This window comes from Eubalaena glacialis, chromosome 9 (genome assembly GCF_028564815.1).
Source record: "Eubalaena glacialis isolate mEubGla1 chromosome 9, mEubGla1.1.hap2.+ XY, whole genome shotgun sequence".
NCBI lineage: Eukaryota > Metazoa > Chordata > Mammalia > Artiodactyla > Balaenidae > Eubalaena > Eubalaena glacialis.
The window spans coordinates 27,103,940-27,124,629 of NC_083724.1; the positions used below are offsets into that span (position 1 = coordinate 27,103,940).

At 40.5% G+C, this 20,690-nt stretch overlaps 1 protein-coding gene across 10 annotated transcripts in view; it reads right to left on the bottom strand.

The window, feature by feature from the left end:
- Positions 1-20,690, bottom strand: part of ZNF462 (zinc finger protein 462) — a 142,463-nt gene that overhangs the window by 89,271 nt on the left and 32,502 nt on the right. The gene's annotated exons all lie outside the window — the stretch shown is intronic.

Sequence of the window (20,690 nt, forward strand, 5' to 3'; positions counted from 1 at the left end):
ACACTGAACTCCTCGGTTCTCTTGAATCGCAATTCTAAGAAAAGGCTTTGGTGAGCACCTATTGTCTGTGCTTTTCTTACTTTCCTTCCCCATGATTGGAAAAACCAATTATCCAAGGACAGGTAGTGGAATGTATTAACTTCGGAACCGGTCAGCTAGAAAGACAGAAGAATCAGGAACTTAAAGATCATTGTACAAATGTATTTGAGATCAGAAACTGTTGCTATGATGGGGTCAAAGAGCTGCGGGGTGTGTTGGGAAGTTAATATCTCTTATTTCAAGCCCCAGGAACGTGGTTTGGGAGGAAAGAAGAATTTTCATGCTTAGGATGAAAAATGAGGGGAAAAAAAAATCACTAACTAATCCACTTGTGAGTGTGGGTTGCTACTCTCAGCAACAAGACGTGTTGTACATCACTGCTTATCCTTTACTCTTGTCATGGTCGAAGTGGGAGTTCTAATAATTTAAAAATCATTTAAAGCATCTTTCCCAACAGGACTGGATCAAGAAATGGAGGTAAAAATCTCCTTTCAGGAAAATGAACAGTAGTTATGGAATCACACTTACAAATGCAAATATAGACTATAGATATACACACACAGGCATGCATATATATGCACACACATGTATCATAGGGTGCCTGTCCTCTGCACATACATATATACATACATACGTGTACGTATATATGAAATAATTAATTTTCTTGATTTAATTTGAACTCAGATATGGGCATGTGCCCTCCAAATTTAACACTTCCGGTAGAACACTTTTGAATAAGTACAAATGACATACATACTCTTCCCATGTTATAGTGATTAAAAAAAAATAAGCCAACAAAGAACTTCCAACAACAAGATACCTACATTGATCCCACAACATTTGGTACAACTATAGATCCTGGCTCACCATGTGGTGTCTTCAAATGTCCTATCCAATGTTTATACTGTTTGCTACATGATCTAAGCAGTTCTGTGTACTCTTGGCAATTCACCACACTAATGAAAGGTTTAACATATCAGGGAGGATAAATAATTAAGGAATTCAGAAGGGAGACACAGCTGTTCTTCAAAACCAAATTTTCAGAAGAGAAAGGATTAATTTGCAATCGCATATGTAACCCCCAAGATGAGACTGAATTTAAATAGTAGCAGAGAAATACCACGCGAGCCTGAGTCCTGCCAATGCCCATGTGTGGCCTCTGTTCCGTCTCTGGGACAGAGTCTGAAGCAGGCAATCTGCAGATTAATAACCCCAGTCACCTTCCGGCCAAGGATGCTAGTCTTCAGGTTCTCTTATTCTAGCTTTGTTCACCTGAATCAAGTTTTCAAGTTTTACAGAGCATGTTGGAGTAATATTTCATAACAGATAACCTCAGGGATCATTATTAAAATGAGATGATCTAGTCCAAATGACCAAAAAATTATCAGATATGTAAACAAGAAGCCATTCTGGCTGAGTGACCTGTTATGAAAGCAGGTAGTGAGTGTCTAATACAGAAAGAGATAGTACATACCTTCTGGAGAATTCATGCATTCCTTTGCAATGATATAAGGCTAATTGAGGCCAACAGGCCAATAGGCAGCCTGCCAGCTCTCCTGTCCTTAGAAAAGGAAGCGTGTGATTTGAATAAGGAGATAAAAGAGGAGAGAAGGGACTAGAAAAGAAAGGGAGGAAGCAGGGTGGTATCTCAGGAGCTTTAGACGTCATTGTCTGTGAAGGGGACTCTGCAGTTCACCAGATAACTCCAATTCTGAGGAGCGTCCTGACAATATTCTCCTTGAGAAACAAATCAAAATGAAGACGCCTCCACATGCTAAAATTCACAAAAGGCAACCATGACAAATGAGATCCCAGCTCATTTTGTTCTTCCAAATGACCGAAAACCACTCTTAGGGTTGAATGAATTCTCTGAAATGTCATGGGTCCATCAGGAAATTCCTTGGAAACTCTGAAGCCATTCGTGCCCGAGCCTGGAGATCAAGAGAGACCCGATTTCTCTCCTCTAGAGCCAAACCTCACCCAAACGGCAGAGACAGAAAAATCGCTGTATTCCTTTGCAGACTCTTCAACATGCTGGCTGGGTTTCCACAGACACTTTTCACACTACAAGAACTCTCATTATAAAAATTGTAAAATTAAAGGGAAGTTGCAGATACGCTGCTGGGTCTTCATTACAGAACTGATTAAGACGCAGGGTGAGCAGAAGCTACAGTCAAAGGCATCTTCCATATCGTGAAAGACCAAACCACGCACTGAGTAGCTAGCTCCTCTGTGGGTTTGAAGGCTTCACTGACCACAGGCCTTGGCCACGTCTTCACGGCCAGATCTGTGCCTGGCACAGGAAGGTCCGGCCAACCCCACCAAGTCTAAATTCGACAGTCTCGGTGAGTGAATCCAGAAACCATTTGAACAACCTACCTTGCTCTCTATTACCTTCTGAGAGGAAAAAAAAACAAAAAACAAAACGAAAGGATCCATAGCTGTTGAAAGTATAACAAAGTTTTGCCAGAAGAACCTCTTTTATTTGAGGAAAAGCCCACAAAAGTCCCAATCTAATGCCTCTGAGATTTGTTCTTTGCCTTGTGCTCATGGTTTGCTCAGAAAATTCAGACAAGTCACTTCCTTTAAATGAGAATTGTCCCGAGTCTGCCTATATCTGTGGCACACAAGGCCCTGATGCAATAACCTTTCCAGTCCAATTTCTTGTATGTGACAAAATATAACCACTCCATGGTTCCTGATCTAACTACCCCATCAGGATGAAAGCCCTAAGCAGACTGCTTTCTGGAAAGGTAAACAATGGCTGGGCTTGTGTGAATCAGGAATCGTGACCACTTTGAAGTCCTCCTATTCAAGAAGATTGTGATTTTTTTTTTTCTCCTCTTGGCCTCCACCTATAGCAGAAGGCACTGCCCACTGAGATCCATTGGTTCTCCTACATAGGAAAAACACCCTATGTTTTTATGTATGGAACTGGCAGATACCCAAGAATTAGGAATATTTTATTTTAAATGATAGCTAAAGAATTTCTTTTCTCTTGCAATCTCCAATCTACTCTCAGCAAGTAAGTTTACTCCTAAAAATCACTGCACCTCAAGAACTTCTTAGCAGAAAGTTAAGACATTTGTCTGCCAACACAACAGTAGAATTTATCACCATGTGAAAACACTACAGTGGCTCAGGTACTTGGCCAAGTCCCACGTTCCATAAATCCTTAATGAAAATCTCACTTTGCCCAACAAACGTAGGTCTTTCAGCTTATTCACTATTGGGCTGCTCAAAAAAAAAAAAAGACAAGGATACAGAAATGCCTCTCCAGCAAGTAAAATAATTTATTCCCAGCAGGTGTGATGGCTCCACCTGCCACCTTCACCTTGAACAAGTCTTTCGAAGCCTTTACTTGGATCATTTCACTAAATGAAGAGATTAGATTATGCCAGTCAACCTTTTTGTACAAAGGAGTGTTTTACAAAATTTTCTTCTCATATTTTGAAAGATTTTTTTCTGACTTAATTCATCTCTCACTTTTTATTATTATTCAGAGACAAATAAATGCCTAGTTTTGCCATGGCTGACTCCTCCTCATGCAATTCTGGGCTCAAAGGTTCTATCCTCCAAGGGGCTTTCTCACAACTCCATCTAATATTAGCCCGCTCTCCCCACTCCCATGAAATCGAGCCCCTATCCACAACTCTGCCCATGCTGACTTTCTCTACCACATTACGCTGCCTTATAAGTTCCTTCATTGTTGCTATGATACCTGTTTGTTTGTGCTCTATCTCCCTCTGCTAGAACATAGGCACCCTGATAGCAAGCCCACACCTGTCTATTTACACTGGTATCTTCAGCACTGGGGACAGTTCACACAATGGGTACTCAGCAAATGGGCTGAAAGAATGAACGAACAAAGGAATGAATGAAGCAGAGCTTGTGAGTGATAAGATTCCAATCAAACATAAAAAGACTGGTTATGAGAGTTAGATTCTTCTACTAACCTTATGTTGTCACAGAGCAGTGGTCCCAACCAGGGGCAAACTTACCCCCACAGACCCCAGCCCAGGGATATTTGGAGACACTTTTGGTTCTCACAACCGGGTTGGGGGGGGGGGAAAGGGGGGTGAGCGGTGCTACCGGTATCTAATGCGTAGAAGCCAGGGATGCTGCTAAACGTCCTACAATGCACAGGAAAACCCTCATAAGAAAGAATGATCTGGTCTAAAATGACAAGAGTGTGGAGGTTGGAAACCCTGTCACAAGTGGTCTCTAGGTATTTTCAGTCTCTGCATATAAGACACCTGCCTTTATAAGCCTTTCATGTGGTCCTGGCTGGGGAATCTCTGGGCTAGATGATCAGCAAGTTCTCTTCCAGCTCAAAGGTTCTATGATTTCATGGTTCAAAATGATCTTAGTAGCTGCCTTCCTGTCCTATGACATCACGAGTTTTTTAGTTTTATTTTTCTGATTTGGGTATTTTACTCTAAACTTTTCAAGAAAAATCCAAGATTAAGGAATATAACTGGTCCATCTCTCCTGAGTGATAAGCCCCTTGCACTGATGATGACCCTGTGGGCTTTGTGGGTAAGGAGTCAACATCATTAAAAATGGTCAAGTCCTACAGTTAGCATGTGGCCTCCAAACTAAAATTTCTATGAAAACCTTCATGCACATTTTCTCCTCTCCAACATACAAAATTATCTTCTCTCAAAGTGACGGGGCCCCAGGCTACTCAAAATCACTCTTCAAAGGATGAGTGCCGTGTTCCTTTTGGTTCTTATATCCCCAGGGCCCAGCACAGGTCTGGCCCTGACAAGATCTGTGGGCTGAACGAGTGTACGCATGCCTGCTTTCCAGGAGAAAATTAACCAGTGGTACCGACCCAAACTAAACATATAGGAACCTAAGCAATTCCAGAGAGGCTCCACGACCAGAAAAACAAAACAAAACAAAACTTAGCACTATATGCCACGGCTCCCACTCAACGAATAAAGTTCATGAAGCCACATCACAGTACTTGGCTGACTACTGGGATATTAGGAAGTCCGTGTCCCCACTTGTCCTTGATATGTGACGAAGTGGCCACCTTGCTTTTCCTCACCATCCAAGGGGAAGGTACTCTGGCAGCATCATTCTACCCACATATTTATAACACTGCTAAGCTCCCCTAAACTGATGTGACACTTGGAATCATCACCTGGGGCTACACTTGAGACTATCTGGTTGCCTTCCCTCCACAAAAAAACCTTTCGATTCTTGTTTGCAAAGATTCTGGAAAGCCTGAGGAACAATTCTCCCCTATAGCTCAAAACTGTATAAACCTTTTCAGTAGAGGAAAGTATAAAGAAATTAGGTAGGAACAGAGTTATCTCTCCTTGGCTTCCCTAAAAAATATTGAAACAATGAATTACCTGTGCCTTCTTTAACTCAAACAGAAGAATTCACTCCTAAAAGTTAACTATCTGTAAGCTCATTAGTGTCCACTAGAGAGGAGATCTCAAAGACCATGTCGTCCAACGTGGCCCAATATCTTCATTTTTCAGATAGTGAAACTGAAGGTCTCAGGAAAAATAACCTGCCCAAGGCTTCTGGAACATACTCTCTGAAGCAGGAAAAAAAAAATCTGTTGAATTCCATAATTAGAGAAAGGAAATCAGCAGTAAAAACACTCTATAAATGTTATTCAGTTCATTAATAGCAATTCACACTTGAAGTCCACGCCCCATATATTCTCACAAACAAGAGTCTTTCTTCACTGAGGAGGCAGATTCCAGAATAACCCCCAGTGTCTCCTCCTCTGCTCAGAATTCTATACTCAGGAGATTAACTGAAAAGGTGCAAAATCCATCATCTGCAGTTTGACTGTTCAAAGATCTTCTTAGGCATGCAGGCAGTGTGCTCCTGCTTTGGAAACACATTTGGAAGACTGAAAGTTGCTGACAAAGGTATACACAGAAGAACAAGATCCATGACACTGAATCATTTTTCCTCAGAAACCAACCTCATGGAATCAGAACAAGGTTATACAGTAACTTTATGCCCACCAAACCTACCCCATGAGAAACATCGTCTTGTTTCTTATGGAAAATGTGCTCTGCCAACAAAGTCACTGAAGAGGCTGGCTGAATGAGCCTTCGGGGTGTCTGGAAATATCAGGGTCAGTTCATTTAAAATGAACCTGTCTCCTTGTGGCACAGCTAGTCAGTGGCTCAGACCAATAGTTTCAGAATACTGTTGACACCCGATTCCATTTCAAATTACATGTCATATCCTGAAACCAACCACAACTTAGAATATTTCACCACATTTACTAATAAATTTATATTATATTATATTATACTATATTATATTATATATTTATCCCTTATTTATCTATACTCTTAGTAGATATCTATATCCATTTGTTGGATATGAAAAACTAAATGCATCCAAAAGGCCAGTAATCATCTTTAACTTTTTAAATATTCCCCATATGGGTCTCTTAGGAAAGAGTCCCTTACCATAATGAAAAGAATGACTCAGAGGGCTTCCCTGGTGGCTCAGTGCTTAAGAATCCTCCTGCCAATGCAGGGGACACGGGTTTGAGCCCCGGTCCGGGAAGACCCCACATGCCGTGGAGCAACTAAGCCCGTGCGCCACAACTACTGAGCCTGTGCTCTAGAGCCCGTGAGCCACAACTACTGAGCCCGCATGCTGCAACTACTGAAGCCTGCGAGCCTAGAGCCCGTGCTCCGCAACAAGAGAAGCTACCGCAATGAGAAGCCCACGCACCGCAACGAAGAGTAGCCCCCGCTCACCGCAACTAGAGAAAGCCCACGCGCAACAATAAAGACCCAACGGAGCCAAAAATAAATGAAATAAATTAATTTTTTTCAAAAAAGAATGACTTAGAAATCAGGAGGATGCTGAGATCTCCATGTTTGTCCATGTTTTCCTCCCTGTAGAATACTTTTACCTACATTTTGAAGATCCACATAATTCCCATCCTTTAAGAAAATGATTCTCAAAGAGAGGTCCCCAGACCAGCAGCATCAGCATCAGCCAAGAATTCATTAGGAATGCGATTTCTCATGTTCCACTCCGGACTCAGTGAATCAGAAACTCTGGGGGTAGGGCCCCGCACGCGATCTGTATTTTAACAAGCCCTCAAGGGGGTCCTGATGCTCACTCCAGTTTTAAGAGCAAGCTCAAATCTTCCCTCTAGTCCCTGAGACCACCAGCTAGAATGCTGAGCTCCCTTCTCCATCGCACTGGCAGCCCTACTTATAAGCCCTGTTGATTGAATGAATACGATAATAGCTATGCAGTCTTTAAAGAGCCTAGGAGAGGACAATTGTTTGCAAATATTTCACTTCTTATTTAACGATTAATGGGAAAATACTAAGTTGCAGAACCCAGCATCAGAAGCTAATAAGAGCACACCCATAAAAGACAGAGTTAATATCTGTGAAAGAACGAATACTGTGGCCAAGACAATGCTGATACTGATATTCATCTCCCTTAATAATTTAAGAACGGTTCATGACATGGTGTCCTTGATATTTCTAAAGTGGGATGTGGCAATCCACAAAGGAAAGAATTGGAGTATTTTATACAGAAAATACTAAGAGTTGGGTAAATCCTCAGGACCCAAGACTCTCGAATGACAGAAGGCTTTCATAATAAACAAAATCTTATTAGAAAACATTCAAACTTGGAGTGGTTATTTGATTACCACACTAAAGCTGCAGTGCTGAGTTAAATCCACTCTAAGGATCAACGTCTGAAAACACAGAAGTGTTTGGAAATCCCTCAAAACAAGGATATGTGCTTTAAGCTAACCAAGGGACTTCCAGAAAAAATGGTGGCTAATTGTCTCAAACTGCAAACGAAGTCTTGGATAAAGGAAAAGAGGAAAATGTAAACAAAGAAAAAAAAAAAAGACTGGCCACACCAAACCAGTAGATCTATGGGACCCTCAAATCTAAAGCAGGACTTAAAACTTAGAATCACAGAGTTCAGAGATAAGATTCATCAACTGTGTCCTACCTAGGCATCTAACCAGGACCCTTGTAGATTGCTGAAGGCTACAGAAGAAAGGCAGTCCATCCAGACCCAAACTCAGGTTCTGAAAGCAGAATTAAGCAGGATTTAAGGAGGAGATTTAGAGAGATATTATCCTCATTACCTGGGGGCCAAGAGAAAGTTCTGAGTGTTATGTCCTAACTTAAGATGAGTAAGTTAGAAAAAGTGAACTGAGGCCAAAAAAAAGTGCCAGAAAGAAACATGGCATGGAAAAGACCAATGAACAATCTATTTTGAAAGAACGGGGGCACAGAAGAATATTATATACAACAATTAACAGAGATACTATAAAAGAAGAGATCAAAGATAAGATGATAAGACATCAGCATGAGATAAAAGGGAAGCTGGCAGTCGTAAAAAGAAACTGACAACAAAAATAATTATCACTGCAGAACCAATAAATATATTAAAGTAACAAGAGGTAAAATCCACAAACCAGAACCAAGGTTAATGATATGGAAAACAGTCTTCAAAAAAACTGCACAAAATGCAGAGGAAAAGGACAAGTAGATGAAAGCAAGTAGAGAACATGACAGGTAAGAGAGTTTGAAAACAGAGATCCAACATACAGATAAAAGGTATTCTCGAGTAGACAGTAAAACAAAACAGGGCAAAACAAAATATGCTCAAATCCGTGATGGAAAATAACTTCCCCGAAATAAAGGAATGTCTGATGTTCCAGGGAAAAGGAACAGAGAATCATCGAAATTGAGACATCTCGGTAAAGTTACACTTTTCTAGGATAAACACTGAATTCTACAAAATCAAGATATTTAAAAATTAGTCAATTGCAGGGGGAAAAGTCAGACAGCCACAAACTTCTTCCCAGTAACATTCAATGATAGAGAGCAGTGAATGGATGTCTACAAAAGCTTGAGAAAGAGAGAGCAAGATTGGAGTATTCATTTCCCAACTGAATTCGGAACCATGTATAAAAGTAATAAAAAACACATTTTCCAATCAGCACAGTCAGGGAATGCTGCGCTTACCGACTCTTCTTCAAAATCTATTCAGTGATGTAATATATCCAACCAAGAGAAAGTTCAAAATCGAGATCTCAAGAATGGGGAATTTAGAGGTAAACACAGAATCCACTTACATTTAGAACAAAGATTGATCAATTTATAATAATTGCAAAACAAAATTACAATCCCTTAAAGGGAACAATTATAATAATAGATTATTCCATATAATAACAACAAAATTATACAGAATTGGGAAAAATCCTCAAGCATAACAACAAAAATAAAGAGGTGGGAGGGATGGATTGGAAGTTGGGATTAGCAGATGTAAACTATTATATATAGAATGCATAAATAACAAGGTCCTACTGTATATCACAGGGAACTATATTCAATACCTTGCAATAAGCTATAATGGAAACGAATATCAAAAAGACTGCATATATATGTATAACGGAATCACTATGCTGTACAGCAGAAATTAACACATTGTCAATCAACTATACTTCAATAAAACAAATTTTTAAAAATGAACAAGTTAAAAAAAGAGAGGTAGGGGTGGTTGGCATTAGAGGATAAATGTAAGTGGAAGAATATTCTCAACTCTCACAGAGGGACAAATATAAATACTCGATAGTATTCTTTCTGAAGTTACTAAATAGAGGTATTACAGCTAAAAATTTAATTAGTAATAAAAATAAAAATAGACGCTTTTAATCTTTTTTTGATCAAAGCAAACACAGCCCACGTAGTAAAAAACAGAGAACAAAGGAAAAGTGCGTAGAAATATACAAGTATGTGCAAAAAATTAATTAGAATCAAGTATATATGTTAAATCAATAAACTACTATGGAAAATATTCCCAGACTAGATTCAAAAATGAACTCTAATTGCATTTTGTCTACAAGAGATACACCATAAAATGACACAAAATCTTTAAAGTAATAATATGGTAAAAGTATATCAAGAAAAGTAGGGGGCTTCCCTGGTGGCGCAGTGGTTGAGAATCTGCCTGCCAATGCAGGGGACACGGGTTCGAGCCCTGGTCTGGGAAGATCCCACATGCCGCGGAGCAACTAGGCCCGTGAGCCACAACTACTGAGCCTGCGCGTCTGGAGCCTGTGCTCCGCAACAAGAGAGGCCGCGACAGTGAGAGCCCCGCGCACCGCGATGAGGAGTGGCCCCCGCTTGCCACAACTGGGGAGAGCCCTCGCACAGAAACGAAGACCCAACACAGCCATAAATAAATAAATAAATAAATAAATAAATAATTAATTAAAAAAAAAAAGAAAAGTAGGGATCTTGATAAATTTTACTCATGGTTAATTCAAGATAAAAAAGCTTGTAAGCTTATCCTTAAATTTTTGCAAAAGCAAAACTGAAAAATTTCCACAAATGTAAAGGAAAATAAATTATATTTTGAAAAGTTTTAAAGATGAACATTTAGGGAATTCCCTGGAGGTCCAGTGGTTAGGACTCCGAGCTTCCACTGCAGGGGGCCGGGGTTCAGTCCCTGGTCAGGGAACTAAGAACCCGCATGCCGCAAGGCACAGCCAAAATAAATAAATAAATAAAGATGAACATTTAATAATGTAAAAACTTACAATCCACAATGAAGACTGATCGTGAATATTTATGCCCCCCCTCCAACAGCACCAATTGGAGAAAGGAAAGAAAAAAAAAGGCAATACAAGAAGAGATAGACATAAGTACTTAATATGTTAAATGGAGAAAGGCAACTAAGGATAGAAATAACAGAATTAATAGAATTAAGAGACACATTTCAAATTCTGTATCCTGGAAACAGGAAGCACATTTTCATTTCAAGCAAGTATGAGACATTTACAAAGGTTTTCAAACGCCCATGGAGGTTTACAAGCGTCTCTGATGCCAGAATTAAGAGATTATAAATTACAAATAGAAAAAAGTAGTCTATCATTTCTACTTACACAGCAGCAAATCTAGAGGAAAAAGGAAAACAAAAAATTCCAAACACTTGGAATTTTTTTTTAACATTATTCTAAACAAGTTCGGATAAACAGAAACAAAAACTCAACTACAGAAGGTGACTTTAAAAATCTTATGTATGTAAAATGTGGAATTTAGCAAAAGCTGTACTTAGAGGAAATTTCATAGCTCTATGAAAATTATAAACAAGAAATAATAATACTTCTTATAAATCAAGAAATAATACTAAATGAATGAAACATCTAACTCAAGGAAAAGAAAAAGGAAGAAAAGACGAAGAAAGAATTTTATTAAGATCGAAAATCAGGAATCAAAAAATCAAAAAACAATAAAACTGCCTGAGTAACCACTTATTTTTTAAAAATGTAATTCTGTGTAAAATTAAATAAAAACCACTATCTAGCCTAACAAGAAAAAAGAGGGGAGGAAGGCAAAACACAAATATAACTAAGAAGCAGAAAATATCCACAAATGTAAAGGAAAGTAAAATATAATTTAAAAATTACTATGTACAACTCATAGTTATATTTGTAAACCTAAACGTCATAGATGATTGTCTAGAAACACATATACTACCAAAATTAATCCAAGAAAAAGAGCCAACCCAACCAGAGAAGAGTCTTCAAAAATTCAGTTTATCAGAATGCTTTTTAAATTGGTCCAAAGTCTGAAGTGTAAGACTTTCACCAATATATTTCCAAACACATTATAGTGTAGCACAGATATCAAAGCTTACCCCCCAAACAATAAATAGTAATATAAAAATAATAAAAGCAGACCAATGCACTTATAAATATTGAGGCAAAAATTCACAATAAAATCCAGGTGCACATTAAAGGAATATCACTCCATGATGAAGTGGGGTTCACTGCAGGAAGGCAGTATTTCAGTACCAGAAAATTTAGGGAATTCCCTGGTGGTCCAGTGGTTAGGACTCTGCACTTCCTTTCACTGCCGAGGGCCCGGGTTCAATCCCTGGTCAAGGAACTAAGAAAGATCCCGCAAGCCACATGGAGCAGCCAAAAAAAAAAAAAAAGAATGAAAATCTATATTCTACTACATTAGGAAGTCAAAGGAGAAAAAATGATTTGATAACACAGAGAGGCTAGACAGCATTTGATGAAATTCCAGAACCATTTCTAATAAAAATGTTTCAACAACATATATATATATATAAATCAGCAGCATGCTTAATACATTATAAATATTCAAATCAAAAACTAGACAAGGATCATCACTATTACTTAGTACTGCAGAAATCCTAGCCCATGTATTTGAACAAGAAAATAAAGAGAAATAACAATTTGAAAAGAGTAGATAAAGTCTCTAAACTTTATAAGGTAATTCACCTGGGTGTGGGCCCAGGTGAACAACACTTTCACTTTCTACTTAATGATTTAAAATTTTTTCAACAATACGTTATTACTTTAACTTTTAAAACAACCATCAGGGCTTCCCTGGTGGCGCAGTGGTTGAGAATCTGCCTGCCAATGCAGGGGACACGGGTTCGAGCCCTCGTCTGGGAAGATCCCACATGCCGCGGAGGGACTAGGCCCGTGAGCCACAATTGCTGAGCCTGCGCGTCTGGAGCCTGTGCTCCGCAACAAGACAGGCCGCGACAGTGAGAGGCCCGCGCACCGCGATGAAGAGTGGCCTCCACTTGCCGCAACTAGAGAAAGCCCTCGCACAGAAATTAAGACCCAACACAGCCATAAATAAATAAATAAATAAAAAGCACGTTTAAAAAAAAACAAAACCACCATCAAATGTAAAGCACTGGAGTGATATGGCACGGTATTGTTAGTTATCAGTGGTTTGCACCTCCGTTCACCAAGTATGTTGACTCTTCTGCCAGCCCTGGCGTTCCATTTTCTACCCAATTTAAGACTCTTTAATGACTCCTTAAGGCAATAGCCTCAGATGATCCCTATGCAGTGATTTTAGGAACTCCAGCCTTAAGGTCAGGAAGATAATTTTTAACTGATTATATCTGCATATAATCGTCTCAAGCAACAAGCTGCTCCACCCATGCATTGAAAAGTCTTTTAGTTCTGTGAAAAGAAAAGCCATACTCTATCTCCTCCTTAAAGGAGTTCAAGCAAGTGGAGGAAAACTGTGAGAATGACCTCCTGAAATAAATTAAGAAGCCCGACCCAATGTCTTTCCCTCATAGCCATCTGGAAAAATCTCAACCTTGGATCCGTGTAAATCAGTGTTCTCCCTACTCTTAGATTGGTATCCCTGCAAATTCACAGTTTCAAACTTACCCAGTAGTCTGATGTTTACCTGTCTTCCATTCTTCACTGTGTCTAACTGAGAAGAGGAAGAGGTTTCCATCTTCTGTCTGCCTTTCCCTTCCTCATCCCCGCGGGTACCCATCCTTTCCCTCTTCTCTCGCCACAATGGAAGGCGTGCTTCACTCCCTTTTAGCTAAGACCTGGGCTCCTGATCAATGCTCTCCTGCCTCACCTGGGAGCCCACCTGGTCTGCATTTTCAATTTCTCTCTGACTACCAGCTAAATCATTCCCATCTTAAACTCTCCTATCCAGGAAGAACTCCCCAGCCCCCGCCCACCACGCCCACCACGCCCACCACGCACACGTGCGCGCGCGCGCACACACGTACGCACGCGCGCACACACCATGTCCCTCTGATCTATCTTCTCCCCTGGAAAAACAATATAGGTACAGTCAAAGACACCTAGGGTTGAATCCCTACTCTATGCCTTATGAGCTATATGAATTCTTGACAAATATTTAAATTCTCCAAATCTCTATTTCCTCAGCCATACAAAGAAATCCACATTTCATAGGGTTGCTGGGTGGAATAATCTGGATAATGAACGTAAAGCATTTGACATAGTAGGAAGACTTAACCATAAGTGCCATAATTACCATTAATTCCCCCTTTTCACAGACAAGCTGCTTTCATGCTCCTTACTTCTCCCTCAGTCCTCTACATCTGGCATTTGTAACTACCATTCATTCGGCTAAAACAAACACACCATGGTCAGGAACGACGTTCTTCGGACAAATGAAAGAATACTTTTTCTCCTTATTTAACTTAACCATAACTTCTGCACCATTCTCCACCATAGCCCACTTTTTCCTTTAAATAACTCTCTTCCCTGGATACCTATGATTCTCTCCACCAGAACCACCAATCTGCATTCATCCTTCAGTCTTACTTTAGACCAGGGTTTCTCAACCTCAGCACCACTGACATCCGGGGCCAGATGTTTGTTGTGGGAGGGCTGTCCTGGGCCCTGTAGGATGCTTGGCAGCACGCCTGGCCTGTGCCCAATAGAATCCAGTAGCATCTCCCTCCCTCATCATCCCCAGTAGCGACGACCAAAGTGTTTCCGCCGCTCTCACTGGAGACATTGGTGGCAGAATCACCCGCAGCTGAGAACCACTTTCTCCAGAAAACCCTGTCCCGCACTCCAGGGCTGCGTTGAGACCCCTCCTAGGTGTTCCTGAAGCTCCCACGCATTTTCCACACAGCACTGTCTGCCGAACTGCCTGTGTCCTCACACTGCAGTGTGAGTTCCTTGGCACCAGGGACTGTGTTTGGTTCGACCTCAGCCCCGACCAGTGTCTGGAACCTACGTATTCTTCTTCCTCCCGCCGAAAACAAATTTATTATGACATACTTTAATAGATTTTCAAGGTAAAAAACCCCGAGCACACAATGTAAACTTTGATTGTAACATGTATCCTTTTTGAGAAATGTACAAATGTAGGGGAAAGGGGGTCTCGGTAGCTAGGAAATAAGGAATCAGGCTGAGCCAATGGGCTGCATGTGTTTGTTTGTGCATATATGTATCTGTGTGCCCGGCAGCGGTGGGGGGAATGTTGATGGAGGAACTAAGGATCAGAATTAGAGAAAGGCTTTAGCTTCAGTCCCCCATGGCCATGAGTTAGGGGCCTGGCTTGTGGCTGGAGGCTACTCTAAGGTAGATCAGCAGGACCCTTCTGCTGGCCTATGTCCCTCTGTATTCTCAAGCTTAAGTCATCTCCTTCCTAATCTCAATGCTGTCCTTGTCTTCAGACTTCCTGGTTGATTTGGAAATTTTGGAACTTAATGATATGTTTCTACCTGCGTCCTCCCTCTCTCACATCCTTGTGCACACTACTATGCTCCTTATACTGTCCCTGCCTCTGGCAATGAAATTTCAGACAAAGAAGAGTGTCCTTACAAAATACCATTTTCACTCATAAAACAGTGCTGTATTCCAGGAGGCTGGTGTATTGGAGGGATGAGAAATGTCAGGATTGAAAAGAACTAACTGGTCTCCAAAAAGTTTATTTCTATGGAACTACTCAAAAAATATAAGTCCTTGAAGACCCACATATTAAAGAGAAATGAGGTCACTGATGGCTAAGGTTCAGCACAGCATAGGCAAAGCTCTCTTGTCTCCAAAGCTAAGAACCCCAGGCATTCAGCTTCTTCGCCTGCATTACAAAACCTGTGCTTCTCCTTAAGGAATTCTTGGGGGAAGCGTTCCTTAACAGGCATAAATAAGTGAAAAAGGAGCTACACATGTAAAGCAATTATACTCCAATAAAGATGTTAAAAAAAAAAAAGAAGGCTGCACAACAGAATACATGGTCTGTTGCTAGTTAAATAATAATGGTCATAATAATAATATTAGTATACAAATATAGGAAAACAATTAGAAAATATATTCCCCAAACCCTCCACGGTGAAGTTTTCTCTGTGGGTGGAGTTAAAAGAACTTTCACTTTCCCTGAATTCCAACTTCTATAATGTTTGTATATTTGTTATTAGTATGTTGGTTTTACGAGCTGGAAATGATTTTTAAACATTGGAGTGTTTTCAGAGAAATAAGTAAACAAGCTAAACAGTCTCCCTTAAAAAAAAAATCCCCAGGTCCAACAAGTCAGCCCACATTTTAGGGAACGTGTGGGTGCGTGATCACTTTGGTGTGTAAATAATGTGTCCACATAATAATGTGGGCACACTAACAAAAGCGGCACAGCCAAGACTGACCACAGAACACTAACTGCCTATTAGCAAATGGACCAGATGTCAATGCTTTGCTAGTTTTCTCCACGAACTTCAGACAGGAGGTGTGTCCCATACAATTTGAGAAAGCAAGGTTCAGCTGGAACACACATTTGAACACAAACTTTAATCAATCAATCAGTGGACCCCATTGACGGACCATTCCATCTAATGTTCAGTTTTGTTCCATGAAGCCCAAGGAAGACAAAGACTGTCCTCCAGGGATTGCACCATTTATCTTATACCTCAAAAGAGGTACATCCTAAATGTCCCTCCAGGAAATATTAGAAGCAGCATAATCCATTACCCCCCTGGAGATACATGGGACACCAGTCATGACCACCTCATCCCACAACTGAGATAAGGTGGGAAATCTGAGACTTAATGAGGTAAAGTCTGGCTTAGAAGTATCTTGTCATTGCAAAGGCCATTACATCACATATCTAGATGGGTGAAAAGGGAGTCACTGACCTGGAGCTCTCTGCCCTCATTTAAAAGAAAAATCATTTTCAACTGAGTCCAACACACATATTTATTGACCAGCTCCCATGTGCCAACACCATCCATTTATTGAACACCTGAGTGCCTACTAGGTAGCTGGTATGGTTCTAGACCTGGCCAAAAAAAAAAAAAACCGGAAAGAAACATGGGGGCGGACAAAAGGCAGGTATAAGGCATGCTCTTTCTCATGGAAGTTAAAACATAGTTGGGACAAGACTAACAGAAAAAAAAAAAAATTAGAGACTGAAGAATTATAAACACTTTATAATGAAGCGTGGATTGTTACGGTACAGTTTCCAAGTACAAAGATGATGAGAACAGCTGGGAAAGCAAAGGACATGGTGGGTCTGTGGGTTTGATAATGAATGTTCTTGAAAGCTAGGCAGCCAGCTGGGTCAGTAGATCTAGCCTAGGTTTGAGCAAAGAAAGATAATAGGATCTCACCCTAGCAGTTAGGATCTAGCTTTATTGCCTACCACCTAACCTCAGGCAAGATACAGAACTGCTTCCTCACCTGTATAATGGGACTAAAAATATCCATCTCATAGGGATGAAATAAGATAACATCGATGGAGCCTCAAATGTCAGATGCCTTCCTCCCTCCCTCCCTTCACTGGGAGAGCAACAGGGAACTCTTATCATCCTTAATCAGGGGAATGTGATATAATGAAAGCTGTGTCCTCTCAAGATTATTTTGGCAGCACTATGAAGGACTTCTGGGGGTAGGAGGAGGGGAGGAAGGGGGTGGGGGAGATACAAGCTGCTCAAGCAGCTGCTGAGATGGTCCAGGGATGAGACAAAGTAGGTCTGGACCAGGAAGATGTACTGGAGGTGAGGAGAAGGTGGTCAAGCCTACACAGTATGTAGAAGGGAGAAATGACAAAAGCCAATGCTCTGTGGATTGATCTAATCACCAGGTCACCACTTTCTGACCCATTTAGAGTAACTAATGAGATGTGGTCCAAGCTCATTTTTTTAAACATATGTCAAGAACAGTTAGTTCTTCAGTGATCGATGAAAAATTATACTTTTAACTGCATTTTTAAAAAGAACAGTGCCAGTGAAGGCGTAGAATATCACCCAAGAAGCAACAGTCTTTAGGTTGGAATACTTAACCGGATGGTTCTCAGAGATACACCATCAACCTATGATAATGGTATTCTTATGTATTTTCTATGTAACGAGATAGCAAGGAAATTACCCAGACCTGTACTATCAGAAATAAATACAATGCAAGCCATGGATGTAGTAATTTTAAATTTTCTAGCAGCCAGAAACAGGTGTAATTAATTTCAATAATATAGCCTATTTAGCCTAATATATCCAAAAGTATTATTTCAACATATAACAAATACAGAAACACATTCATGCGATATTTTACATTCTTCTTCTCCTGAGTCTCAAAATTCAGTCTGAGACTTACAGCGACATCTCCATTCGGACCAGGCACATTTCAAATGCTCAAAATGGCTCAGGGCTACTGTATTGGACAATGTAAACTTAGACAACCTTCAAGGATCCCTCTGAACACAAAGTACTTATTCAATTGAGTTTTCACTGGAATTCACCTTGAGGTAGTCTCTACTGCAGCTGAACATCTGGAGTGAGAGATTTTTACATGCTAATCTAATCACATCAGTTCCCTGGCTTACAGCCCTGCAATGTCTTTACGTTTTCCTTAAGACTAACCAGTTAGGGATCTCTCCCATTCAAGGAGGGTCTGTCACATTAAGTTTTATGGATTATTGAAATAATATCTTGATATCTTCTATACGAATAGAGATACAAAGGTCTCTTAAAGCACAATCTCTCTACCTACATTGTCAAGCTGGCTTTCTAATGCACCAGCCCCAGAGCTGATCAGCTGAAAACACCTTCGGCCAACGAGGGCTATTTTGAACCTGGCAATTGGCCTGCCTAGCAGCACCCAGCATGGTAGTTAAGAGCATGGGCTCAGAGCCCACTTGCCTGAGTTTGTATACACTTACTAATTGCCTGGTCTTAGTAAATTGTATAACCTTTCTATGCCTCTATTTCCTCGCCTATTTCATAGGATTATAGTAAGGATTAAATGAGATAATACATAAAAATTATTTGGGCACGTTGTCTGTCACCAATAATTCTCAGCCATTATTTTCATGGACTTCTCTGTCTTCCAGAAACACCAGTATCATGTTTCTCAACAATCTCAGAGAGGTCTGTAGGCAGCATTGCACAATGGAAAGAGCACAGCTGACCTGAGTTCACATAGCTGCATTGACACCTAACACGGATGTGACCACGTGCCAGTTACTTAACCTGTCTGGGCCTCTGTTTTCTCATCTGCTAAATAAGAACAACAACAAAATTGGATCCACTGAACAATAATGGTAAAGATTAGAAAACAAACAGAGTAGGTCATCTGGCCCTTAGAAAATACAGTGCCTGCCCTCTCTTGAGTACCACTTACATTTCCCTTCCCCTTCTCCATCAGAGCCTAATGAAACACATTAGTTTGGGAATGAGTTGGGATACATCTCTTCTGAGTGAAGTAAAGGCAAAGGAAAACTCTTGTGACAGGACCGTTTACTATTTCAATGGGCATTTGCTACCTTACCATGTCTTTAATCATCACTAAAATCCATCCTACATAAGCCATAGCAGGCCATCTGGGCCACTGGCTCTGAGAAGGACTATTCTGTGAAGAACATGGTAACTTCCTTCCACAATGAGACATCCTCACAAGGTTAGAGGATGTCTCCTGAATATCCCCAACTTCCTTTAAAAGCCTACAAAGCATTTGTCATTCATGGGTGAGTCATCCATGGTGTCCTGGAAAGGACTGGTCAGAAGACAAGGTTTGGGACTCTGTCCTGGCTTTCAACCAGCTGTGACTTTGGGGAAGTCACTTGACCTTTGTGGATCAGAGAGAGCACATCTGCTTCAGGGAGTTGTGGTGGAGAACAAATTTACATAATGTGTACTGAAAGCCCTAGGTCTCATTTATAAGAGTTTTGCAAATCAACGTAAGGCAGGGATTTATCTAAACCTGACTTCCATACTTTTGTGCGTTGGTAGCGTATTTTGGAAATTTGCCCTGAGATAAGGAATAGGACTCTTGCTTTAATGTTCGTTGTGTCATCTCCTACCTTTTTGCCCAGTTCCAGAGTTAGGAACTGGAGATCCAGACCTCTGACTTTGAGAGCAGGGATAGGATGAGGCAAAGAGGCGAGAAGCCTGGGGCCAGGGTGACTCATGGCTGTGGAATTCATGAACGGGTGGAATGCTCTCTGCATTTCTCTTCCCTGTCAAGTTTCTGGGTTAGCAAGGTACAGATGATACACGGAGGAAACAGGCATATTTCTTTGCAGACCACATTTTTATATATGCACACACACATGCGTACGTGTGTGTGCGCGTGCGCCTGCCTCCAGCTATGAAGGCCAAGATCTAAGCAAATTATTCCTCTATTAGGTTGCATAAAACCAGACACCAACATTGTGTTTTAAGAAAAGGGTTGTTGTAGAAATTACAACATCTCTTCTTTTGTCTTCTTCTTCACTGCCTTGGAGTTTGGCAAATTAAACCCCATAAATCCTTTGATATGATTAAAATTTTTTAATAAAAAATGTTAGGTGAAAAGAAAGAGAACTCCTTTGACAAGCCATTAAAATTCTCAAACATCGTGAGCCTCTGAAGTCATGGTTTAGCAGGAGGGACATGGGGATGTGCAGGTTGTGTGAGAGGCTTAATGATGCCAGCATTTAAAAAAAATAAAAATAAAAAAATACAAAGATGATCCAAAACCTAAAGCAAATAAAGCCTGTATTACACACTCATGCATAAAGCTACATAATCTTCCGTCCAAGTTGTGCTTTTGTTAAATGGATGCCAGGATTATTCTAGAACAATAGGAAAGGACCTCAAAGGGGACATTCCAAATACCTTGTGTGTGGATTTTCTCACACAGCTGTAGTTGTTACAACTCTATTAAACCAGCTGCTAATAATTTTCAAACGGTCCATTCGTTCTACCAGCGACCTTGGGCCACCACCAATTTCAGACCTCATCTTCATGTCTTAATCAACAGCCTCAAATGGAATCCCCTCCTCTTTCAACAGAGAAATGCGTCTCGAAGAAAGATTGTTGATCGCATAGCTTCTTTGTCATCAGGGAATTTGTATAATGTGGAA